The sequence below is a fragment of the Eptesicus fuscus genome, chromosome 17 (assembly GCF_027574615.1).
Source record: "Eptesicus fuscus isolate TK198812 chromosome 17, DD_ASM_mEF_20220401, whole genome shotgun sequence".
In the NCBI taxonomy this organism is placed as follows: domain Eukaryota; kingdom Metazoa; phylum Chordata; class Mammalia; order Chiroptera; family Vespertilionidae; genus Eptesicus; species Eptesicus fuscus.
Genome location: NC_072489.1, coordinates 57,350,765 through 57,372,036, shown reverse-complemented (window position 1 = coordinate 57,372,036; position 21,272 = coordinate 57,350,765). Strand labels below are relative to the sequence as shown.

Sequence of the window (21,272 nt, the reverse complement as noted above, 5' to 3'; positions counted from 1 at the left end):
TCAACCACTGACACCAGGGCAAACGGAAGCGATTCTGTTGCTTTCACAAAGACCTACTGACCACAAGCTACTGAACTGCCCTGTGCCCTCCTCTGTCCTGACCCACCAGGCAAGGCCGGAGGGCACCCGCCTCCTCAGGTGCCCGAGCAGGGCCTCGCTGGGTCTCTGGGGCACCCCGGGTTCCAGTGCCAGGGTGCCCCTCTCCACGGCCCCTTCCCGAGAAGCGTAGCTGTCCTCAGAGGTGACCAAGCAAAGACCCAGTGATCCTCTGCAGCCTGTAGGCTTGTGTCCAGGACCCAGGGGCCCGTGGCCTGCCTGGGGCAGTGTCCCATCTCTTCTGGGGCCAGAGAATGCGGGGCCGGTCCTCACCTGGCACAGAGGGCTAGAGGTGAGGGCAATGTGGCACGAAGCTGGCTGCCCTGCCGGGCATGAACCCACGGCCAGGCAGGAGCGCTCTGTGGGTACCTGGGAGTCAGGTGACTTTCTAAGCACTCTCTCCGGGGAGCAGAAGGCATCCCTGTCGCCTGCATAACGGAAGCGGATGGAGCGCTAAGGCAGAGGCCGAGTGAATCGCCCACTTCGCACCATGGGGCTTTGCTGCTGGCAGGTGGAACAGAGAACCCCCAGCAAAAAGCCCAGCCTTTGGGGAGCAGTCCCCAAGCAGCGGGTCCTCGTCCCCTGGCCTGGCCCAGCCCTCCCTGGGCCCCGACCTGGGGCCACTGGCGTGTCGTCCCTGGAGAGATGCACCCTTTAGGTCTCGGAGCGGCCACGGATCTGATAGTGTCACTCTGTGATCGATGGCTCCTTCTCAGAGAGACTAACGGAGTGCTTTCAACGCTTCTATTTATTTGTCACCTTCACAGTTTACTCCCCTCGCCTAAAGATCAATACGTCCCCATCGCAGGGGAGGGGGGGGCGGGGCGGGGAGGAGAGCGGGGGGGGCATGGTGGCGGGGCTGGGAGGAGCAGCCGCCCATGCCTTCCTGCAAGGCCTTCCCACCAAAAACATTGCTCACGGCGTCATTTTTTTTTTTTCTTGCAAATTTCACATTTCGAACCACAGAAACTAACTTAAATCAGGTCAGCCGCCACTCGCCCAACACGACGAAGTTAAAGAAACCGGATCGTCTGGCCGGGATGCACCCCCTCCAGGCAGGGAGTCTCGCTGCCTTCCTGTTCATGGGAACAACTAAAAACAGCCCCGGGCCCTGACCGGTGTGGCTCAGTGGACAGAGCGTCCACCTGCGGACTGAAGGGTCCCAGGTTCGATTCCAGTCAAGGGCATGTTACCTTGGTTGCGGGCACATCCCCAGTAGGAGGTGTGCAGGAGGCAGCTGATCGATGTTTCTAACCCTCTATCCTTCTCCCTTCCTCTCTGTAAAAAATCAATAAAATATTTTTTTTAAAAAAAAAGAAGTCAAGGTTTGATTCCCAGCCAGAGTACATGGGTTGCAGGCTTGATCCCCAGTGAGGGGCGTGCAGGAGGCAGCGTGCAGGAGGCAGCCCATCAATGATTCTCTCTCATCATTGATGTTTCTATCTCTCCCTCTCCCTTCCTCTCTGAAATTAATAAAAATATATATTTAAAAACAAATAAGTAAGAACAGCCCCCGCCCTCAAGCACTTGGGCGCTATAACCAAGACAAACTTCCCCACGCTCCTTTTTTTTTTTTTTTTTTTCAATTTCAGAATGCTCAGTGTACCAACAGGCCGGGATGCATTTCACTCTTGACTGGGTCCAGTAAGATTGCTAATCAGGATTGCTTGATTCAGTCAACACTGATTTCAATAAAAAGACCCGAAAAATTATCATAAATATAGAAAAAGTGCAGGCGGCAGTGACAGGTGATTAAAATCTCATTCGCTTGGAATCAGCCCGACTCGTGGCGACGGAGGCGGGGCGGCCTGATTGCGCCGGCGATCATTATCTCCTCTCGGCAGGCCACTTCTGAGCGCCACGAGGGCCACAAGCGACGAGGAGCGCAGGGGGCCTGCGGAGAGGCCTTGGATCCTGACCCTCGTGAACAAGCAGGGGTGCAGCGAGCTAATCTGGCAGGAGAGGGGGCGGACGGGGCACCGTGAGGGGCCGGGGGAGCCCCGACAGGAGCGCCGAGAACTCGGGCTGCCGGGGAGCGCTTAGAAATAGTTCAAGGGCGCAAAGCAGCCTGCTCAGCAGTGTGCACAGCACCCGATGAGACACTCGAAGGGATTCATTCCTCCGCACACAGAGGACAGAAGACGGATCCTGGAGCCCTGGAAAGCCACGGAGGGTCACGGACCGGCTCCGAGCCCCGTGGAACTCCACGGGCTGACATCCAGGAGATCGGGGGGGGGGAGGAGGGGGGGCGCGCGGGGGGGGCGAGTATTTTTTAAAGACCCCGGTGACCCAGTTGGATTTCCTCTGTTCACGTCATCACCCAGGCCCCAGGGCCCCACCCCCAGTGGGATCAGAGCCCTGGGGGAGGCCAGGCTGTGAACAAGGACCTCCCTGCAGGGCAGCCGGGCACCTGCATCCCATCGGGCGCTACCAGTGCTCACCACTGGCCTGGGCCCGGGCCTCCCTGGGCACCAGTGCCCTGCCAGCTCGCCCTTGCCCAGCGGGCCAATTCATCCCCTTCCCTCCAATGCGTCCCCTTCCCTCCTGCCCACCCCCACGGCTCCTCCCCACTCTCCCCCACCGTCCTCAGCACAGTTTCATGGGCCCCGGAGGATGGTGCGTGGGGGCCGACGCAACCCCCGGCTCCCATAACACCCGGACTTGGGTTGCGGGATTCGCAGGGGACACTGCAGGACGCCCGCTAAATCTGAATGTCAGGTAAGCGACAGTGAACGTTTCGGGGTGAGTATGTCCCACGCACTATTTGGGACACGCTGATCCTAACACACGCGCCCTAGTTTATCTGAAATTCTGATTTAATTGGATGTCCTGTTAGTGGGGCAACCTTAGCCCTGACTGGGCTTGGCCCCTCCCCAAACGCCTCTCACGGCCCGGGCTCCTCCTCTAGGCCTGAAGCTTCCTCCCTTCCACATCCAGAGTCAGCAAGTCACCTGCACCCCCAGACCCAGAGGCCTCCTCTTCCAGGCAGCCACACCCCCACCCGTGCTGGCCAGGGGCTCAGAGCAACCCCGTCTGGACCTGAGCAGACCTTGGTCTCCATCAGTAGCCCTTGGGGGCAGGTGTGGTCTCCGGAGTGAGCAGCTGTGCCCTGTGCCTAGTAGGTGCCCAGCAAACACGGCCCGCTCACACTGAGCCCCTGGCAGTGACAGCATCCCGCCTGGGCTCCCACCCCCAGGGGGGCTGTCCTGCCTCCGCCCTCTGGGTAATTATTTCACTGCTCATTTGCATACTATTAAGTAGCAGGGGGGGGGGGGACTGGGAGTCTCCAAGTTCCCTCCCCGTCACTTCCCTCCAATTTACAACTGTTCTCTCCTCCTGGGCTCTTTCTGGTCCTGTTGGGAGGGGGAACCTGTGAGCCAGGTGAGCGATTCCCGGCGCCACGTAAGCGGCACGTGGCCTCACCATGAGCTCCACACGCAGGCCTCAGCTGCCCGCCCGCCCCGTGGTCAGGCCTGAGGTCAGCAGGACACGGCTGGGCACTGTGGGTGGAGCCCGAGGTTGGCCCTCGCAGAAGCCCAAGTTCATTCCCCAAGCAAAACGGGGCCCCTGGGACCTTCTGGAACCTTCTGGAATCTGGCATGTCAGGCCTGGATCAGGAGGGATGACATCCTCTCCTTCAGCTACTGCCTGCTTTGCCTGGTGGTGATCTGGCCAGAACACGGCGCCGTGGGACTCTGCACAGTCCTCCTTGGTGAGCGGAAACAGGAGACCTCACCGACACGCCCAGGATGCCTCTCACGGGGGACCCTCTGGAGGGGCCACGCCCACCTGCACCCAGAGTGGAGTCCGGGCCGGGGAAGGGAACGATGCGTCCTGCCCGCCTGGCTCGGGGAAGGAGACGGCCCATGCCGTCATCCCAGGCTCAGGCAAGCACTCCTGTCCGTCCCACAAACTCCTGCCAACACAGGCCGGGCCCCTGGGGCTCCAGACCCTACAACTGGCTTCACAACGAAGCCGCAGGCCAGGGGCTCCATGGGAAGCTAGACGCTTGTACCCGCAGGAGGCTCCTCCCACAGCCAGGCACACCTGCCGACCAGCCCCGGCCCCGGGAGCCACCGTGGCCCGCACAGGTCCAGGCCGGGCTCCTGACCTCGGCCCAGCTGGGGAGGGGTGTCGTCCGTCAGCCCAGAGGCCTGACCCGCTCATCACGAGGGTCGCTGCCACAGGGGACTCCAATACAAGTCCGTCCAGCCCCAGCCCGGCCCCAGCCACCCCAGGACCAGCGCCGCAGGTGGCCGGGCCGGAGGTGCAGGGTGGGGACCGTGCCGCACAGAACTAGTCGCAGCAATTGCTGGGGTTATACACACAGGATTCTGTCCCAGAACCCACAAACCACCTCCAGCCCTGACCGTGCAGAAAACCCTTCCCCTGCATTGAGGCCGCCCACAGCCTGGGAGGGCCCCCTCCCTGGAGGCCAGGAGGTCAGCGGAGTCGACCCGGTGGAGCCAGACAGGACCTAGGCCGGGCCGCCCTCCCCTCCTGCCCGCACAGAGAAGCCCTGATTTCATAGAGGGTTCGCCCCAGGTTTCCTTTAAGGACTGGACCCCATATGGTTCAGTTATAAGAGTGACTGTCACACCCAGCCCTGCGGGACGCGAGTGGGAGGGAGGCGGCGGGGAGTACTCTGGAGGGTGTACTCTGGAGAGGGGGCAGCTCCCCCACACACACTCCCACTCACATCCACACGTGTGCTCATACTCACATGCACACTCAGTGCTCACACACATGCGGTCACACAACACATGCTAACACATGTGCACCCACTCACAAACTTGTGCTCCTCATAAACATGCACTCACACACATGCTCTCTCTCTCTCACACACACACACACACACACACACACATACACACACACACACACACACACACACACACACACACACACGGTGTCTCTCAGCCCACCAGAACCCTGAACCAGCACAGGTCGGCCAGGACTCCTGCCCAACACCGGACAGGAAGTGGGTCCTGAGGCTGCAGAGGCCCAGAAGGGCGGGCGTTTCCATGGCAGCGTCCAGCTGAAGGAAGGGGGACTGGGCCTTGAAGGTCCCCACGGACTCCCCCGGGGCTCTGGGAAGGGACCTCTGAGAACAGAGAGGCAGGACCCACAGCGGCCAGTGGGCCCTGGTAAGAAAAGCAGCTCTCAAGACAGCTGGGCCTGTGCAAGCCCATCCCTGCCACCCCGGGAGGCGGGGGGCCTGCTGTCCATCCACACGCACTTGTTCAAGCAGGTGCACGGGGACCCGAGGGGCTTTCCGTGTGCCTGGCCCGACACCGGCACCACCACCGGGGTCCTGGGGAGGAGAAAGACCACCCACCCGGCTCCCACTGGTGGCCCTGGGCCACGTGTGTCCCTGCACGAGGTCTCGGTCACAGGGGGCGTGGCAGAGACCCTCTCCCTCCCACCACTGCCCCTTTGGGCCCGCCACCCGGGCTGTGCCACCACCACCACGGAAGGCCAGCGCCCCTCCCATGCCCCTCCTTCACGAGTGCACGCCGTACGTGACAGCTGCCGAGGAGGGACGTGCAGCAGAAACACTCGGTTCCAGCATCTTCTCACATGCGCCCCAGAAGGGGAAGGGGAACGGGGAAAACCCCCCCTTTCCCAGGTAACGCCGTTTCCTCTTAAGTGGGCCCAGGAGCCAGGGTTCACTTGAGAGCAGCTCAGGCTGCTTCCACGTGTTCATCTGGATCATGAGCACAACTGCCCAGAGTCACACGCGCTGCGGAGACACGGGAACACGGGCGTCCTGCAGGACACCCCGGCGGGCTCTCCCCGCCTCGGGGCCTCTGCCCGGCTGCTTCGGGGGACACCCCGGAACCCACACAGGCTTTCCCGGCGACCCCCACCCAGCAAACAGCCAGGGTTTCCTTCTACAAGGAAACCGGCGTTGTTCTCGTTTCAAGCTGGTGGGGGAAAGAGGGAAATGATTCAATATTCCTGGACAGACAGTACAAGCAGGTTTGAGCGTGGCCGTCTGGCGGGCAGGCGAGTGGCTGTCTCGCCAGCTGTCACCCAAGAGGAAGGATTGACCACAGCTGGAGGGGCAGGAAGGCCCTCCCATCAGGGCCTCTGGACTTAAGCACCTACAGACCACTGAGTCGGGGGCGGGGGGAGCGAGCGGCTACGGAGGGTCTCATGGCTCATAAAACCAACCTGGGGAGCAAGGAGACCCGTGGGGGCGGCACCCGGACCGGCCGCCGGCCAGCCTTCTGGATCCCATCAGACTGACAGAGGATGGAGCCGTGGGCTCGAGGAAGCCACCAGTTGGCATCTGATAACTCAATTATCCCGACTCAATCCCTTCAAAGCCTCCTTGAACCTCTGACCTGCCCCAAACAAACAAGGCCCCTCTGTGTCTCTCTCCCGCACATGAACGCCAGCCACTCCGCCGCACCCAGGCGCTGCGTGCGGGGCCTCGAGCTCACGGCAGCGCGGAAACGTCACGTCGCCGACCCCGAGGGCGGTGCCTCTGCGGGGGGACGGCACAGACATCCTTCGGACACGCACCATCCCGGCAGAGCCGAGGGTGGCGACGCTGACTCGGTGGGTCAAGAAGCCCACGCCGCTCTCCGATTGGCAGCCCGCACTGTCCTCCATCGCCACCCCTGCCTGCCCCGCCCCCCACCCCCCGGTGGCCTTGCTGTCACTTCACCAGGGACAGACAGCAAGCCGAGGACTCCTTAAAAATCCGAAAACAGTAGCATGGTTTAAATCTACATAAACAACGCCAGACTTCGTTTAAAAAAAAAAAAGGATAATAATGATGACCCTGATAACCAATGTCACCATTACCATCGGCCGCAGGCAACCCTCCCAGTGCATCAAGGTTCTCACTGTGTAGGTTTCGTGTCAAGACACGCCTTTTGTGTGTGGTTTTGTGTGTTTGTTCTGCCAAACTTGGTGTGGAGACATGTCCAGGGACACCCAGAGCGGAGCCGGCCACGTGGGCTGCAGAACCCGCATTTCCCACAGAAGGCACCGGGGAATTATAACCGCACACCTTCGGGTCCGTCCAGCCGTCCGCTTCCTCAGACGGGACTCTCGGACGTCTCGGTGATAGACGGCACTAGGATTCCCTCGGGGACGAGCCATCAGTGGCCCGCTTCTGTCCCACGCGGGCGGATACGAGACCGGGTCTACGTTCTTTCGAGGCCAACACAGCGGTGCCGACTTAGACACTGCACCTGTGAGCCGGCTCCCTAACTCCAGGCTTCGGAGAGCTCGCGGCAATGGCAGTGACCCCTGCGTCCCAGAGGAATCGCTCCTCGGGTCCCTGGGGCCCAGCCCTCCGTCCCACAGGGATGCTCTCCCCCCCCATGAGTCTCATTTCAGAGGCGGAGCTCCCAAGACCTCTGCTCGCGCCCGCCCCCCGGCACAGCGGGAGCCCACTCACCCCTCACACCCAAATGGCACCCGCTATCCCAGGGCTCCTCCCCGCCACTCCGGCATGGGCCACTCCGTGCCCAGGTGAGCTCACGCTGCGCCTCACACACACCCTCACCCGCCTTCTCTCACGTACACCCCACCCTAGGAGATGTCGTCCCCAAACCCCTCGTCTTTTGTGGGGGCCGAGAGAGGGGGGCTCACCCAGATCACCCAGAAACTCAAACCCAGAGCCCCCCAGGCTGCTGGGATGTACGTGCAAGGTGGGGGCGTCAGCACCCACCACAGTGGCCCCCTGGGGTCGGCATTCAAACCCCAGCTTCCCTTCCCAGCTGAGTGACTCGGGCCGTCCCCAGATCGGAGGGAACCGCAGCATGATGGTAGGACGGGGCTGTCAGAGGCATGTCTCCCAGAGAGCCCCGCTCAGGAAGCGCTCAGTGAACGCAAGCTGCTCGTACAACTTAGCTGTGGGGCCATGATTGTCACAACCAGGCTGCCGATGGCTGGCTGCCGCCCTCACCCCTGCTGAGCTGGGGGAGGGGGTGGGAGGGTAAGGGGACAGGGAGCCTCGCCCCTCCTGCTGGCACCCTGGGGCTTCTCCGGGCCCCTCCCTACGAGGAGGGGTGCAGGGGAGCCATGGGGAGTCCGGGCCCAGCGGACACGCAGGGTGCACCCTTCCCGGGCCCCAAGCACCCGGCTGCTCTCCGTGTTCCCGGCCTGGATGGCACGGCCAGGCCCGGTGGGCCCTGGGTCTGGGGCTGCCCCGCATGGAGCAAGTCCCCCCACCCGATGGGGAAGGAGCCTGCTGCTCTCGGGAACCTCCCTAGGAAACGTGTATTTACATCAGGAAAGGAAAACTTCCTGCCTCGCGAGGTACGCGGAGCCGGACGAGTGGCCACCGACCTCGGCCTGCTGGCAGGCGTCACGGTGCAGGGATGAAAGCCCGGTGACGGCTTAGCGGGACTTAGCGGGGGATCGGCTTACAGGTCAGCCAGGGCTGCCCGCGAGCAGGTGGGGCTCCGGCCTCGCTCAGAGCCGAGGCATCCAAGCCCAGGCGCACCGTGGGGACAGCGCACACTCCTGCTCCTCCTCCGTCGTCACCCACGGGCGGCCAAGGACCCGGGGCCCGGAGAAGGCGCCCAGCTGCCCTGCCTGAGGCGGGGGGACCCCCCACCACCACCACCAGCAATGGCACCAAGACCTGGACCCGAGGCCAGGCGCTGGGCCACAGAGCTGCAGGGGAGGTGGCTCGCCCACAGCCCTGGGGCCCTAGGAGGTGGAGTTTGAACACGGCCCCAAGGGACCAACAGGTTTTCCAGAAAGTGAACCGTGGGGAGGGTTTTCCACACCCAAAGGGCGGCTGCGCCCAGGTAGAGGGAAGCGAGGAAGGGGGTGCGGCGTGAACAGGGCTACGAGGGAGGGGGGACAGGCGAAGTGCGCCTGGAGGAATCTGACCAGGTGACGGGTCGGGCTGCCCTCTGGCGGGGCTCCTGGGAGGGGCCGGGACCTGGTGCAGGCACAGTTAGTGGCTCGGCAGAAGTCGGACACTGGCGGTCATCCCCGCTGCGTGCAGGCGGGGCCCCATCCAGATGCAGGAGGGAGCAGAGGGGCTCACAGGGCCGACCCGGCAGCTCCACGGGGAGGGAGGTCATGTCGCCTCCTGCCATTCGCGGAGCCCGGACCCCCACGGCGGGCACGCGGGCTCCCCGGCCTCCAGCGGCTGAGCACAGGCCCTGGCCACCGGCTGGTTTTCCTTTACCTCTCCTCTCAGGAAGGTAAACCGGTGGCTGCATTCGGGGGATACGTGTCTGTGGGCACGGAGGGACTTGAGGGTGGCGGGGTGGGCCAGGACTTCCGTTGGTCCCGGGGGTCTCCGTCCCAGGACAGCAATACAAGGAGCAGGGACAAAACCAAGCCTCAAGTCACAGACACGGGAAAGGTGTGTGACACTGACGCTGGGGAACACGGGCGCGCAGTCCGGCCAACTCCCCCGGACACCAGGCGAACCGAAGCCGCGCCGTCTGCCGCCCCAGAGCTCCCAGCCCCGCGCCTGCAAGGACACGGCACCGTGCAGCACAGGGACGGGCCCCCAGGACCTCGGCCTTCGCCAGGTGAGACCAGCCTGCAGGGCCAAGGATTCAGGCCCGGGGGCCCTGGGGAGATGGGGTCCACCGTGCCCAACCGGGGCGCACACAGAGACCACCTGTGCCTTTCACAGCCTGGCACCGACCCTGCTCCCACATCACACCTGCCTGTTCGCAAACCTGGTGACTGCATTTGACGAGGCCATCGGTACGGCCTGATTTTTACATGAAATCGACGGCAGATCGTGTTAAAGAGTTACAACTGATTTTAAAAGACCAAAAGAGACGCCCCCCCTCCCCTACAAATTTAAGTTGGGGTGGAGGAAGGCCTTTATTTTAACAGAACGCTCAGAGAGCAGGCCTTCCTTTGGAAGCCAGGGGCCTAGGGCCGTGGTCGGCAAACTGCGGCTCACGAGCCACAGGCGGCTCTTTGGCCCCTTGAGTGTGGCTCTTCCACAAAATACCCCAGGCCTGGGCGAGTCTATTTTGAAGAAGTGGCGTTAGGAGAAGTTTAAGTTTAAAAAATGTGGCTCTCCAAAGAAATTTCAATCGTTGTCCTGTGGATATCTGGCTCTGTGGACTAATGAGTTTGCCGACCACTGGTCTAGTCGAAGGGATCTGCTTACTTCCCGCTTCCTAGTGGATGTTTCCCCCCAGATTCTAAAAGAGGCGCCCGAGAAGGCCGATCTCGCTCCTCCACGCTCAGCCGCGCTCGGCCTGCGTGATGGGAAGTGACTGGGGAGCCTCCCCCCACGGCTCGAGAAGGCAACTGCGTCTCCACACAAACAGGGCCGCTCGTGACAGCCAGGCCTGACCCCGCTCCCACTTGGAGGGGACTGGAGCTGCTCTCTGCAGACAACTAAACAGCCCGTGCTTACAGGGGACGGCCTTGTAGGCCTGATTCCTTAATCAACAGTTAAAGAAGCAAATTGGATTTGCCCTATCACCAAAAAAAAAAAAAAAAAATTAATTCCAGATTGTCGTTTTTGTCTTAAGTACAAGGAGGTTGTCTTAGAGGCTCGGCTGGATAATTTCATTTTAGAAGTATCTCTAAAATTCGGCATCCCTCGGGACCTGTGGTTTTCTCCATCATTATATAACTGTAAACTTCTGGATGTTAGAGATTGGATAATTTCTTTCAGCTGGACCTGGCCTCCAGCGGGCTTGGACGAGAAGGATGAGCGCCAGTTACCAGCCCGTCTTTGGGGACAGGACGTGACCCGGCCTGGAGATCTCAGCGTCTCCGTGGGCGAAGACGGCTCTTACTTGTTTTCCTTACGACGCCGTCGTCCTTCCTGGGTGCTATCAGCTAAGAGGACTGTTAGAAATCCTTCCCGGGGGCTGCATCTGTACCGAGGGGAACGGGACAAAACAAACACACGGTCTCCTGGAAGGCTTTGGGGTTGGGTCCTAGTGAGTGGGTTCTCGGCGCTGAGCGCGGTGGAACCGAATGTCCCCGCGTCGCTGCGGAGGGACGCTGGCCGTCGGCGCGTGACCGTGGTGGGCCAGCGGGCCGGCCCGGCTGTAAAACACTCCGGGAGAAGCGGCGGCGCGGCGCCGGGCAGCTCCACGGCTGAAATATCTTCCCGACTTCCCAGCCCCGAGTGTGACTTCTGAGTTGATTAACATTTCATCTCCAGTGTTGTGTTATTATAGCCTTTATGTTTTAATCCATTTTTTTCACACCGTGGGAAAAGAAAAATATCACCATTCTAGTAATCAAGCTATTCCTGTAAAATCCTAAATAAAATGAGGATTTTATTAAAGATATTTATCTTATACAACAAGAATAAAATCAATGGGCGCCGCCGGCCCGGCATCCAGTTACAATAACATTAAAATATATTGTGTATTCGCGGGCGGGGCCGCTTCTCCGTTCAGATTGGTCAGTGAGGACAACGCCGCCACGGCGCGGCGCCTCCGTCAGAATATCCATCGGCCCGGCCGGCTGGAACGCGGAGGAGAGCATTTTTATTGTTAATCAATGCCAATCAATTCTGAGCCTTGATGTTAAATAGGGATCAATACCACTGGGCTGCAGATGAGATCTGATTTCAATTGGTGAGCAAACCTGCAGAAGTTTTTAATCATAAGGTAAATCAAGACCTGGAACATAAGTCAGATGAATTAATACGGGCCGCGCCAGGACCTCGCTCGCCACTGATCCAGCACAAGGAAATTTCTGTCATATTTCATTATCACTCTCAGGCCAGGCTGCAGGCAGCGCGTGGGGAGCGCTGTCTTAGTGGGAGTTGGAGCGCCCCTCGCCAGCGCGGCCAGTCCTCCGCGCCGCGGCCTGCTGGTCCGCCGAGTATAGTTATACGTATGCCCCATGAATCTCATTTTATGCGATTAAGATCCATAAAAATTCAATAGCTTTTCTTCTGCAATTCACATTTTACCTGGTGAAATATCATAAGAATTTCATTATCTTTGCAGCTGTTGCCTAGGATCAAGCAAAGGTTATTATCCTCTTCGAAAACACTATAGAATATGTACGAAAATGTCAGGAGAACTGGGCATTTAAAGCTTGATTTTTTAAAAGAAAAACACTGTGTGAAGTTTAGAATAAACTGTACTTGACATTTATGTACCATGATGCATTTCTTGGTAAACTGATTCTGCAAGGAAATTCTTTGAATTCGGCGCTGGGACGGGATTGGAAAAGGAAAAGGAAAACTAGGGAGGGGAGAGGGGAGGTGGGGGGAGGCCTGGGAGGTGGAGGAAGAGGCAAGAAGTGGCGGGGGGCGAGGGGGGGGGGTACTGGCGAAGCAAACCCAAAGCAAAGCTCTCCCCACATCCGACGGTTGCGTAGGATGTCGTAACCTTTCAGGTGACCATCCCGGGGAAGGGAGCTCCGAGGACCCTCAGCGATGGCCTAATCCCTCGGATCACTCGGGCCCGTGTAGAGCATCTGAGGAAGGATGGGCAGCACAGAGAGAGTGATGGATCAGAGCGCTCGGCACGTCCCGCCGATGCGGCACGGTCCTCCGGCCTCCGCGGCCGGGGTTCCGTCTATGATGATAAATTAGCATTAGATGGAACCTAATGAGTTTACTAAACATTTGGGATTTGTGCTAATAAACTGGCTGGCTGTGAGCTCGCAGAAGCGATGGGTAGTCCCGGGGCTCCCTCTTATCTCGGTACACGACAGTGAAACCAGGCTTCCAATCTGCGATCAATTCATCATCCGACACCATTGTACATTCTTCACAAAAAGATAATTACTGCTTCCCCGGATCAGAACACTCATATTTCCTCGGAATTGCAGGCCTTGATAGCAGGCACTGTCACCGCTCCCTCCCAGCCCCACTGTACAGCTCTATTTATGATCATTATTTTCGCCTAAACAAGCCTTTTTCCTCAACTTGATAACGAAACCTGCTATGATGAGAAGGGAACAGTAAGGCTTTGTTCCCTCTGCGGAGTGCTTTCGCGTTTAGTGCAGGCCGCTGACAAATATTTTATTCAGGGCATTAGTAAAAGTTTCCACTCGTTAGAAGATATCGCTTCCATTTCCTTCCAAAAAAAAAAAAGAAAGGAAAAAAAGAAAGAAAGAAAAAAAAAGGCCTTTCCAGGCTCTGATTTGTTAAAAAACAGAAACGGAGAGCAAGTAATGTAACAGAGAATAAATCAAAACGTGATTAAAAAGGCCGTGGCCGTCTCCAAACCCCCGTGCCCCCCGCTCTGCCGCCCTCGCCTTTGCGGGCCCTCCATCCCTCCTTGCGCGGGTCCGCCCTGCCGACTGGTCAACTCTGGGTGACCCCAGCACACGCAATAAATTACCCCAACACAGAACTCTGAAACAATGTAAATTAGTGGCTGCTCACAGTCTAATAAATGGGAACAAATGTGCGTGGGGCTGGAATGGGGTTCTGGATGCTATAATTGCCGGGAATAATTATGATGGGGTCTCGGGAAACATAAGCAGCCGTCACTTGTCATGACAAATACCCCGAGCCCAGCCAAGGCGCTTCTGACCGCCACACTTCTCGCAGGCAAATCGTTTTTTGTGTTTTTTTTTTATTAAAGTTAAAAGGTACTTCGGTACCTTGCTTTATTCACCATCACGTATGACAGCCTTGAAACTGTAACGCATAAATCCATCCATGTGTCATACGACCCTGCGCCAAGGCAAGTTTTGTTTACATTGTCAAGCTGTTCCGTGGATGGTCGTGGGCACGCCAGACTTGGTCAGGGCGGCAAGACCCACGGCCGTGGCAGAGAACCGGCCGTTGGTTGGGGTGGCAGAGGGAGGACCTATTTTTGAGCTGCCTGAAAGGCAGAACTCTGGATGGGGCGTCCAGCCGATTATTAACTTGCATAACTCATCTGTTTGTTCAAAGGAGTGATCTTTGGAGAACGGGCTGTTATATTTAGAACCTGCTTGTCAGACTTAACAAATGACACTGATTGCCATGTTTTCCCCCTGAAAGCACTTGCCCCCAGATCCTTCCCACCTCTCCCCGGGGCGTCCGCCGGCCAAGGGCCGCTGGGCAGCCCTCGTCTCCGGAACTGATGGCTGCTGCCCGGTGGCCGGATCAGGCCGCTGACCTCCGACAGCGAGGATGAGCCTCAAGTCTAATCCAATCCCCCACTTACTTCCTGACCCAATCTTCCTGATGTCAGAGGACGAAGCGCTTCATTGAGAAAATGGAAATGGACGGGGAGCTCCCTTTGGCAGACTTTCCAGCAACCAAACATCAGGGCGGAGAGACAGAGCGGCTGCCCGGACCACCCCATCCCCGCACACTGATCTGATTTACAAACCTTTCCTAATGTGAAACAAATGCTGTGGGTGTGAATTCATACTTAACCATAAAAACCCGGGCATTACTCTGTCTCGTATTAAATACCACATATAACTCTCAGCAGGTTTTATGTTGTGTTTTACTGTCCGCATTGGCTAACGCTGGCCTAACATTTTGTTTGGCAATTAGGAAAATTTGTAGTTTAATTTATTAAACCAAAAAAAAAAAAAAAAGCCAACAACTACACTGAATGCCGAATTCATTCCGTTTTTATGCCGCAGCCCAGCAGACCGGCCTTCCCAGCGACTCAGTCATGCTCCTTGGATGGCCCACGCTACTTAAATATCCTTAAAAAAAGTAGTCTTTAGGGAAAAGCCCTGATAATAAGCAAAACTGAGTCATGCCGCTTAAACAAATTCTGGGTAAGCAGTTTCAATGTATTCGTTTCTCTGCAAAGGAGGTAACTGGTTTAAGAAGAAGAAAAAAATGGGGTTGGGCATGTCAACCAACCCCCAAAAGCCACGAGAAACCCACAGACAACATCCGAGGGTGACGACGCTACGAGGGAACGGTAAGCTCCAGGCTATAGAACACCAAGATGTTAAATGGAAGGGGAAATACTGCTCAGAGACCTTAAAGAAGAAGAAAACAAAAAAAAGCTGAAATTCAGAAAGTACCATTAGTGGCTATGAAGCCACAAAGCACACGGAAGGACCTTAAGTCCACATCACCCAGTGAAAGGGGCCAATCGGAAAAGGCTGCATGCTCTGTGAGTCCAGCTACGTGACATTCTGGAAAAGACGAAACTGCAGAGACAGGAGAGAGATCGGCGGTGGCGGGGGTGGGGAGCTGCTTTACGGGGGCAGAGCACAGAGCTGGTTTCGGGCCGTGAAACGACGCTGTATGATATGAGAGGGTGGGTACATGTCAGCATGCATTTGTCAAAACTCACAGGAGGCACAGCACACACGGCGAACCCCAGTGCAAACTACGGACTTCGGTGAACCCCAGTGCATCAGGGATGATTCATCAGTTGTAACAACGTGTCTCAGTAATGCAAGCTGTTACACGCCAAGGGAAACTGGGGAGGGGGTGATATAGGGGCCCCACGTTCTGCTCATGTTTGTGTAACCCTAAAACAGCTCCAAAAATAACGTCTGTTCGTTTTTCTAAAAAAACATGATCAGGACACCTTGGAATCTACATCAAATGTAGAGGAACAAGATGCAAGCTTGGGGTGGCTTGTTGCTGGTACTGGTGTGGCCTTAGTGTCCCTGCTCTGTGGCCACCAATTGCCCTGCACCCATTTGTATCCCCCAGGCCCCCCTCCAGGTCCTGGGATGTGATTCCACGGAGCTGGACACGTGGTTCTGGGCCAGGACAACCCGGGAGGGACAACTGCATGCACCGCTCAGAACGCCCCTGAGGTGCCTGCCAACCACACCCCCTGACCCTAAAGGCTGGAGAAAACTTCGGGGACCCCCAGGGAGGATCCCCGCCTCAACAGGACTGGGCAGCAGCATCCCTGCGCCCTCCACCATGCCAAGGTGGCTCGGCTGGGGGTTATTTAAAATAAAAGGGGCACCCTTCCCCTCTGTCAGGCCCTGTCCCCCCACCCAGGGTTGGGGTGACCTGGCTGCCCCACCCCCACACCAGGACTGGGGAAGGCTTGCTGCCCGCCTTGGCCATAATCAAACCCCACACCTGTGCGGCACATGTCACCTTCGCACGGCCCCCGCCCAGGCGCGGGCTCCATTCCTGCGTCTCGGTGACTCCCTAACGTCTCACGGGCCACTCGGGGGACGCCTTCCCTTTCGATGAAAACTTGCAGCAGGGGAGGCGGGGGGGGGGGTGCAGTGGGCACGGAACCCCTGTTGAAGCCTTTCCCTGCATGGCAGGCCTCTGTGGTCCAGGTGGGTCTCCCCCCGCCGCCCGCCCCCCGCCCTTTGGAAGTTTGTCACCACGAGGGCAAGTATTTTTAGGGCCTTGAACGTTTTTAGGGCCCAAGTTTTGTCTGGATGTTCTGACAGGGCACCCTGCCTCCAAGTGCTTTCTGCTGAGAGAGGAGGGAAGGGAAGGGGGGGGGGTAGATAGGCACGGGGAAGGGGGCGTGGGGGCGGGGCGGGGGCGCGGCTGGAGCCTCCTCCCCAGATGTGCGCGCCCTGCACACCCAGCAGAGACACGCTGGAGCCGACGCCTTCCGCTGCGGGCCGGGGCTCCGCGAACCACAGCAGCGCGGGCTGCAGCCCTGCTTTCCGCACATGTTAAACTCATTTCCTCGCCGATGACTGGGAAGGCGAGGCCCCGCTCCGCTGTTTTCAGCTGCTGCTGGCAGGGCTGCTGGCAGGCACGGGGGCATTTTCTAGCTGAGCGGCTTCCAGAGGAGGAGCTGCAGAGGGACCTTTCTCGTTTGTTTTGTTTGTAAAGGGAAGGGGAACCAAGAGATTCGGAAACCTAAATGAGAGCCTCCCCGTCCCACCCTCCCCCCCCCCAGCCTCCGCCTCGCTCTCCATGTGAAATGGTTTGCCAATTCTTAGCATTTATGATGTTGGCAGATGTGCCTGGCTGTTTTCTGAATAAATAGTTTTTTTAAAACAGGTTCCCCCCACAATTTAATGAATGCTAGTCACCCCAAAGTCTGAGGAGCTTATAAAATCCCACCCAAAATACCCTTGACACACAAAATCCCTCCGCTGATTTGCCTAAATTATAGCCACATTTCTATTTTCCAGCATTAATAATACCAGCAGAATGCCTCATTATGTAGAGTTTTGACCACAAACATTTTGGGGAGATTTGCTCTGAAGATAAACAAACAGAGGTGCTTGTGTTCTGGCGGGCGGGCGGCGGCGAATGGTTTTCATTTTCTCCGCGTGCAAGCTCGGCAGGCTCCGCCAAGGACAGGTTAAGCTCAGAGAGTTTTCACTTCCTGTGCCCCTACTTGTCAATCACTTCCTGTCTGCCACGACCATCTCCATCGTTAGAGCCTGGAATTCTTTTTTTTTTTTTTCTCTTTTTTTTTTTATCTCCTCCAACGTGGCTCCTGTTGCCACCGGTAGTTTGAATTCCGATCCATTATTATTACACCATCTTTGAAAAGTCACCCAAAAAATCACAGCATCGGGGCGAGCCACCAGCCGGGACCTCCGTCCCGGGGTGGGCGTCCTGAGCCGCTCTGCCCGGCCAGCTTCTCCCCCTTCCTGGGCGGCGGGGGAGGCCCGGCCAGCCCCAATTATCTCCGGGTGCACGGAGAGTAATTATTCGCTTCCTGTAAGCATGCGTACCAGAACCCGCGTTTGGACGGCTTTCCACAAGGTAATCCAATTCATCCCAGCCGTCCTAACACAATTACAGGCACTGGCAATATCTTTGCTTTTCACCTGATAAGGCCGCCGCAGAGGCGCGGGATGGCTTGCGTCAACATCCCTCCTGGACGATCGCTTCTGACAGCCCGGCCCCCAGCCCGCCCCCGCCCCCCCCCGTACCCCCCCCCCCCCCCCGAGCTGCGGGCTCCCGTGCACAGCGGCTCAGGGGAGGCGGCCCCCTCGCGCCGCCAGCCATCGGAGTGCTGCCCAGCGTGGTGGAAGTCATTAGGGGTGTGTGTGGCTTGTTCTGAAACCCAGCCGTGCACCGGCCTGGCCCTGGAGTCCCTTCCCCGGGCCGGCGACCATAAATCTCTGCAGGCCTCCACGGCCTGGAGCAGAGGTGCAGGCTCCGGCCTGCTGGTGGCCGTGGCAGCCACCCGACTCCTGGCCCCAAACCACGGCGGCCGTGGCCACACTGGCTGTGGCGCGCGCACACACACACACACACACACACACACACACACACACACGGGGGCGGTCGGCACAGGGACGCAGCCTGGGAGACGGGGCTGCCAGGGGAGGGAAAGCTACCAGGCGGGCACTGATTCTGGGGTCTCCCTGTTTCAATGAGAGCCTGGCATCGTGACTCAATCACGCAGCTCTTCCTCTTCTGTTTATTTCCCGAAGTTTATGAAAAAAAAAAAAAAAAAAACGGTGAGAGGATGAATGAGCGCGGTGAACTTTTCGCCTCTCCCCGCCGGCGTGCCAGGGAATCAAACAGCCATTCACACCTGAGCGCGGCGCCAGCGGGGACCGTGCCAGGCAAAATCAGATTCTTTGTAGCCACGTCCATTCATCCACAGTGCGCTTTCAGATTGCCGAAGCTCTAGCCAATATTTCCCCTTCACTGAGGTCCCGATGTATTAAAACAGACCCTGGGCCCAAAGAGCGCCTCAGACACGCGGCCAGCGCCGGGCGGGGGCTCCGGGGTGCCGAGGCCTCGCGCCTGGTAATTATATTCACATCTTCAAGGAAACCGAGAAGGAGAAATTAACACCAAACTATACTGTTTTCATTGCGCCATGCGGGTGAAATGACAAGCTGTCGCTTAAGAAGTTAATAAACAGTCTCCGTTTTGCAGGTTATCCAAACGCTGCTGAATAGAAAAAAAAACCTTGGATCGCTAAATGGTGTGTAATTAAAATTATTTTTAAAATCCTCCTTGACAGGCCGGGGCTTAGCCAAAATGTAAATGACATTAAAGAAGACAATGAATTTAATTTTATTTAATGTCCCTTTTTGCAGATCCTCATTTACATAGCGTTTTTAACAAAAGCGTTGACCTTATAAATGCTGGCATTTGTACAGCTCCCTCGGAGTTGGATTTAATCACGCTCGTGCAAAGCCATGAGGGAGGGAGCTTTAAGTTCTGTGCTTGGAGATGGAGTGGAATGAAAACATTGGGACTGGTCAAATGTTTATCCTCCTCGCTTCCGAAAACAACCTGACAAGAAGATGGAAGGGGCTAGGGAATAGCCCGGTGCTGTTTGTAAGGCTTGGTAATAATCATACATAATCGTTTGGAAATATAGCTAATAAAAAATATAATGAGTGTTCAGCAAAATCGGCATTAGGCCCAAATTACATGATATTAATACTTGAACAGGTGCAGAAAGGCGCTTTAAATGAGGTAAATGAATAAAACGTCCCAGAGCACAACTGTGTGTGCTGACAAAAGTCAATGCCATGAATAATTCAGTGGGAGGACTGCCAGCAAAGGTCGCTCTCTTTGACCTTTGTGACAGGAAGTGAAAGGAAACACTGTTGACTAAAAAAAAAAAAAAAAGGAAAGAAAGAAAGAAAGAAAATCTCCAATGTGTGTTCAGCTACCGTTCTGCAATCGTTTTAAAGGTGTAAACTTCAAACTCGTAAATGAATCAGAGAGGTGCAGGGGGGTGCCGGGGGGCGGGGGGCGGGGTGCGGAGTTAAAATGCTTGGGGTTTGGGCATGTGACGGAGGACAACGTGAAATCGCAGACAATGAAAGGTTAAGTCAATAATATTTTTCTGCAACCCTGTGTCAGTTATGTATAAAAATCTGAGGTCAGCTGAAAAGTATTTTCAGAGCCCACAGGGTTGAAATTTTGTAACAGCTGTTAAATATGACAAAACTTCGCTTCTCTCCCCCCCCTCCCCGCCCCCCCTACCCCCCACCCCCGGCCAACTAGAGCTATTCCAAACTCTGTATGAAAGAAAATGGAATAAACAGATGTCTGGCTTCCAGACAGCAAAGTGGGACAGACTTGGAATGATAAGTCTCCCGAACTCCACAGACCGATGCCAGGTTTGCCGGGGAGGGGGCCCCGCTGCCACAGAGATGCCAGCGCGTGGGACGCCTGAGACCGTGCCATCTGGAACTGCCCCGCCGAGCACGCTCCCTCCAGGCTCTGCACGGGGCCCCGTGCGCGCCCCGGCCGGCCGCGCGGACGTCCCAGCACCCAGCTCCTGCCGCCCCGGAGTCTGCCTGCCCCGTCGCAACAGTTGGACCCAAAGCTCCAAGCCGCTCGGCCGGGCAGGGACGGAGGTAGGAGCACGTGGCTCCCGGGGCCTGTCCACAGGGCCTCAGGCGACACCCCAGGATGGGATGGCATGGGAGGACGACAGCCAAAGTGTGGTTCTGGTTTAGCAGCTACACCGACATCCTGTAATCATTCACAGCCTCTGGAATGCACGGGTGAGACGGGAGAGATTCATCTGTTCATAGCTGGGCTGTGTGGACAATGGGTGTTCCTAATGAAGACCATCTGCTTTTGTGTTTTCCCAGAAAACATTATTCCACGAGGAAAACGATACCCCGTCCTTTTCAGGATACCGTAAAGCATTACGTGTGTGTGTGTGTGTGTGTGTGTGTGTACACACACATATACACGCACATGCACGTATGTGGGGATGTGCACATGGTGTGTACACACACACACACACACGCTCGCTCCCCCACCCCCGCTTCTGGCTCTGCAGGTCACTACAGCCACATACATGCTTTCCACCGCAGCAGCTCTTCACGGGCCATGCCTTTACTTTATAGCGTCACGTTTCTCCTCTGCCCGCGAGTTGCTGTATTCTCCTAACCCCGCCGTTAGTAGAATTATGTTTGCGGAGCCGTCAACGGTGCTTTCTCTAGCATTGTTTTATGAGGAAGAAAGCAGTGAAGGTAAGTGAAACCTTCACAATACAAGGGTTTCACAGCGCAGAAACACCCTCACGTGTCCCCCCCTTTCCACGCTGCGGGTCTTCACGCTGCTCGTGAGTGTTTAATGCTTCTGGAAGATAACCGGGCTAAATTGTGTAATTAATTGATTTAAGGCGTCAGAGTCTATAGAATGCGATCTGCCTGCCGGAGCCGGGGGCTGACTTCTCTGTTCTCATCACACAGCGGCGCAGGCGCGGCCCGCGGAAGCGCCTCCGCGTGGGTTAGCACGGACGTGGGCCCATTGATCTCAATTCAGGTTGGAATTATTGGTTTATGTCCTCGGGACAAATAGGCCTTCTCTGGTCGGGAACCGCGGAGTGTGGCCACAGGCCACCCGGAGCCTGGGAAGCGCGTTGTCTCTAATTCTTTCTTAAGCCAAC

The 21,272-nt window shown here is 57.2% G+C and overlaps 1 protein-coding gene across 11 annotated transcripts in view; it reads right to left on the bottom strand.

Annotated features, from left to right (window-relative positions):
* Window positions 1-21,272, bottom strand: part of EBF3 (EBF transcription factor 3) — a 115,006-nt gene that overhangs the window by 84,271 nt on the left and 9,463 nt on the right. The gene's annotated exons all lie outside the window — the stretch shown is intronic.